Genomic DNA, 6,000 nt, shown 5'->3' on the forward strand with positions numbered 1-6,000 from the left:
ACTACATGAATGCATATCATTAAAACATTGGAGCAAAAGAGAAGATTAATGTTTCGTCAGAGATAATATTTATTTTAAATGCATATGCAAAAACAAATAAAAGTAGAAGTGGCAGAATGGGTACCGTATCAAGACGGGTACGGGATTAAAAATATGTCATTGTTCAGTATGGGCCGCATTAGCTTCAAACAGTAGCAATTTAGGAGCCTATATGGCTATATGTAAGAAAAATAGTTTATATTTGCTTGCAAAACAACTACCAACCTGCATCATTCCAAATAAAAGTGAGTCCATAATTAGAGCTACAAAAACTATTATTAAGTAATATAACATATTATAGGATTTTAATTCAACCCAAAACTTCCATCTTAACCGTTTCAACAATAAAAATAAATACATGTTAGCATAATTTGAAGTTCTGTAATAATAAGTACCATAGCAACTTAAACAGTTGAATTGTTGACTAACTATGGAGTCCAGAGTATCACACTATCACCCATCTTCAAACTCAAACCACCATTTGTTGCCCAACAACATGATTTAAAACCTCAATAGCCCATAGCACCACTCGAAAACCCAATATTATGTTTACTTACGGCATCTAGCTGAACTTATAGTTTTTGGAAGTACCACAAATAAGGACATCTGTAAGATTTATATTTAGTATATTTCACTTTATTAAAATTTTGAAGAAAGTTATCTATGAAGAGCTTGTAAGCGATACACACACTTAGTAAAGTCACTAAAAATGAAGCAATCCAGGAATATTAATGAGCAACAAACATTAATTTGATTAAGATATAGTAATGAATAAGTTTACATTGCTAACTTTTACACTTGAAACCTTGTCCAACTAATGCCACTGGTTTCTTGTAAACACTATTATTAGCTCCACCCATTAATCTTTGACTACTTTTAATTACATCAATAGAACCCCTAAAACCCACTAAATAAAGAAACAATAGGCTTCTTCTTGTTACACGCTTGAAATATTAAATAAAAAAGTGACTCACAAACGTCTCCAATATGTGAGGTTCGTTATCCGCAATATCCACCATATGATGTCAATTTACCACATTGTGCGCATGAGCAACAATCTATTCTGAATAGACCAACCACTCTTTGTATAAAAAATGCAATACCATTTCCAACTTATGCGCTCACCTACATCTAAAGCTCCACTACAATAGAAAGTCAAAAGTGACCAATTCACAAATTACATACATTTTTCAACCGTGGGCTGATAAAATAAAATAACTACAGCAACTTGTAGATTTAAACTTATAAGAGGCAAATAAATAATTCAAGCATTCTAAGTTTGATTGAATTTTTAATAATCGTTCTATCAAAAAACCTCAAAAGAAGTGTTCTCGGATACGAATTATGAGCCTATCCTATCCTAAGAGCCTACATAACTATTAGCATTATTCACACCCTAGAGCATTATAATTTGATAATATTATTCAATCAAGTTTAACCTAATATGTCCCACACACGAATTAGTCATTTTAAACCTTTACTCATTCATTTTGCCAGCACAAAAATTCATACAAGAGGCTGACATTGTGATTTGTGTAGTCTTTTAGCTATGTCATGAACTGAATAATTGAGAAACATTTAATGTTTATTAAATTACCTAAAAAATATTTAAATAATTAAATAAATATTCAGGATATAAAATACAGCATGGTAGAAATGAATTTGTTCATTAGCAACTGGGTTGCAAGCAGAACACAACTTTAGACTATTAATCTCAAATTCAAACCAACAGAATCAAGCTAAATACTATTGTTTACTAAAAGTATGACTCAAACTATAATACTGATAATGCTTATACATATGTATAGATATATAGTAATTGATTAACCATTGATACAAATTTGTTAGGTGCACAGTACAAAAAAAGTAGATTACATATTAAGATCGTAACCAAGAAATAATCGGATTGCATATGATAAATTGAACACAAAAAGGTATGACATAAGTCTAAAAACAGTTAAACATATAAACACTTCAACAGTTGACTTTTACAAATATTGAGTCAGTGGAACTTGCATACCTTTGTTATGTAAAGAGATGTTACTTGATCAACTGCTAAGTATTGACCATAATTGTTCATGCTCTTTCAGAATAGCCTCATACTTTGACTTCAACACATTTGTATGGTAAATGGTTCAAATCAATCTGTTTTGCAAAAAAAAATACATAATCAGTTCAGTTTCAACAAAAAAAAAAAAGTTTCAAAAATCACCATTCATGTTAACTTACTTTAAATAGTCACACTACCATTCATCCAAAAAGACTTCATAATATGCAAAGTGTAATGAATTGACTTAGAGACTCCATAAATGGTCAAACTACCATTCATCCAACTGTGTTTTACAAACTACAATGAATTTTCTGTTTGATAAAGTGTGTTTTAAAAACTGCAATGAATTTTCATAAAATTTTCTGTTTGACTTCATAAATAGTCAAACTACCACCATACACAATGAATTAAAGAGTTAAAGAATTCATCCAACTGAATTGACTTGAGTACTTTCTGTTTGACCAATACTAACAACAAACACAATTAATTTGTTGACTTTTCTGTTTGACAAATACCAACACTTCAGAATTTGTTGAGTTTTTCTGTTTGACCAATACTAACACTTGAAAACATTATTAAATAACCATCCTTAAAAATCCATTCGACCCATTTCCTAAAAACATTTATGTAACGACCCGACTTTTTCGACTTATATTTTTGTGCTCTATACTTTCACGAATCTGCGTATATATGTGTACTGAGCTAGTTTATGCTCTGGGATCTTTATTCAGGATTAATTACTTTCGTTAGTATCTTACAACGTGTTGTTAAGCGCGTAATCACTTAACTTGATCCTCGAATGTGTTTATGACTGTTAGTGTCACTTGACGTTTAAAACAAGCTATGTACTTTGTACAAGTAAACATTTGTCATAATTGGAATATTATGACTACGTAATACTAATTGTTATTTTCTAATGACAATTACTTGGTTTATTGGTTGCTTAATTACGTTTAGTAATTTACTAATGCACACTAGTTAGTCTTAATGGACTTTTTACCTTAATGGACTTAGACCCACCCTACTCTAGTTAATGGACCATTGAATTAGCCCAACAACAAGCACCACCTTTGTACCACCACCATGCAAAAAGCAAAAAGTTGTCCCCTTGTCCCCTCCCTAAACCCACGGCCAAACCACCCCTCCACCACTATAAATATCAAGCCTCATTCATCCATTTCACACTTGATCTCATTCTCATTTTACACACACTTGCTCTCTAATTTTCTCTCTAGTCTTTCTCACACTAAAATTGTAAGTTCTTAAATTTTCTTTTTCTTCTTCTTCTTCTTCTTCTTCTTCTTCTCTTCTTAATCATGACATCATCATCATCATAAGATCAAACTTTTTAGCTTTTTGATCTTGTTATATCTTGTAGATTCAAACTTTGATTTGAATCCTTCAAGAACATGAAAGATTCAAGCTTTCTAGCTTTGGATCTTTATTACTTTGATGGATCTAAGCTTTATAGCTTAAGATCACTTTGTTTTTGTTAAAAGATCAAAACTTGTGTTTATGATCTTCATGAAACTTGAAGATCTAGCTTTTTGCTTTAAAGATCTTAAAGAACATAAAAGATTCAAGCTTTCTAGCTTTGGATCTTCATTACTTTGATGGATCTAAGCTTTATAGCTTAAGATCACTTTGTTTTTGTTAAAAGATCAAAACTTGTGTATATGATCTTCATGAAACTTGAAGATCTAGCTTTTTACTTTAAAGATCTTCAAGAACATAAAAGATTCAAGCTTTCTAGCTTTGAAATCTCATAATTATTGTTAAGGGATCCAAGCTTTCTAGCTTACGGTTTCATTACTTTTTTTTGATCTAAGTTATGTAACTTAAGGTCTTGCTTGATTTGAATCAAAGTTTGTAGCTTTAATCTTGAATAGAACTTGTATTTGTGTTAAGACTAAGAACATGATGTAACCTTGGTTCATCATCCTTCTAAAACTCTTAAGTGAGTTGTATTTCTTCTTAGTCTTGACATTGTGTGTTGATGGTTGAAACTTGGTCAAAGTGATGCTAAAACATCAAGAGTTATACACTTGAGGCTTATACGCATCAAGGATGAGAACCGTGATGAGCATCAAATACCAAGAAACCCACCGGAGCACTTGTTTACTATTTTTCAGTGCCTGATCAGACTCCTGGGACTTCTGAAAAGTTTATTTTCAGATAGTTCGGTTCGAGTAGATGACTTTACGTTTAAGACTCGCCTAAATCCGATATACGGTTTAGGATATATAGCCTTCCAAAAATCACTACGCCTTTGTAACGACGTGCTGAAATTTCTGACCTACTCGCGTTTGAACCGTCACCACGGTCAAACTACATCGAGTTAGGATCTGAAAATTTGAAAGCGGTAAGAGGACTCACATACGGAGCCTTGGCCACTGACCACGTGTCTTTTCATTTTGTATAGAGGTTTTAGTAGCTGTCCGAAGTCAGCACTTTGTTTCGATCTCTATTCTTGTTGAAAACTTACCTTATCCTTTACGTATGATGATGATGATGATACTTAAGACTTAATTTATTCACTTTTAAACTTTTGGGGACAATTTACTGACTTAGTAACCTTTGACTTAGGTTGAGGACCTTTCGGACCGACTTACGACTTGCATACTTTTCATATCGACTTTTACCGCACATTCACTGTGAGTTATAGCTCCCTTTTTACTTTAACTATTTTTGGGACTGAGAATACATGCGCTTTTTATGTTTTACATACTAGACACGAGTACTTAAACTTTATATATGTGTGGGTGATATAACGGCACAAATATTTCCCTTAGCTCGGTAATGTTTAACTATTGGTTTTTGAACCGATAGACGCGAATCTTAGATATGGATCCATAGGGTTTGACATCCCCACTCGGGCTAGTCGCGCTAGCATTTAACGGGTGTTTAATACTTAGAGAACATACGCACTCGCCAAGTGTACTTTTAGGGGGTGATATTTATATTACTTTGTTAAGTTAGTTACCGGGTGCCCACGGATAAGCATATACTTTATCATACGGATTTGAGATACTGTTTCGAATATGAAATCTCGTGGTCTACATTACATTGTTGTTTACAATAAAACTATAGCTCACCAACATTCGTGTTGACATTTTAAAGCATGTATTTCTCAGGTGCTTAGACGTTGTTGCTTCCGCTGTTAGACTTGCTGTTATTGTCTTGGTGCTATAGACTTGCTGTTACAGACTCGCTGTGTTAGACTTCCGCTGCATTGTTTAGAGATGTCTCAATCATGGAACTTTTACTTTGCATTCACAACTTATGTTATTTACGAGCTATGGTTTTGTAATGAATTTTGTGTCACGTACTTATGTTAATGCTCTCTATTCGTAGAAGCACGTTATCTTTTGTAAAACATTTGACATTGGTAAAGACGTTATCTTTTCATGAATGCAAAACTTGTTTTAAAACAACATATAGTGTTATAACCGTGTAATGATCCTATCGTTGATGATCCGTACACGTTGATTTTGTACGGGGCGTGACATTTGGTATCAGAGCATTGGTTGTAGGGAATTAGGTTGCATTAGTGTGTCTTGACCGAGTCGAGTAGGATTCACTAATAGGACTAATCTACAACTTGCTCGTTTACTTGTTTTTGCGAAACTGCTGCATGCTACTGTTAGATATTACTGCATGTTACTGCTTAGTACTACTGCATGCTACTGGTTACCCGATACTACTACATGACACTACTATCTACTACAGTTTTGTGTACTGCAATAGACCTCCTTAGGTTATTGTTGATGTTGTTTCTTGCTACATGTCTGCTATCCGCTGTACCGGCTTGAAAAATTTATTTTTCCTAGTTCAGATGTTTTTCTGAACCCTTTTCCCACTCGTCTAATCCTAAGAACTAGTTATGTAATCCACCTGTTACTACCGTTCCG

Source organism: Rutidosis leptorrhynchoides, chromosome 8 (assembly GCF_046630445.1).
Source record: "Rutidosis leptorrhynchoides isolate AG116_Rl617_1_P2 chromosome 8, CSIRO_AGI_Rlap_v1, whole genome shotgun sequence".
Taxonomy (NCBI): Eukaryota; Viridiplantae; Streptophyta; class Magnoliopsida; order Asterales; family Asteraceae; genus Rutidosis; species Rutidosis leptorrhynchoides.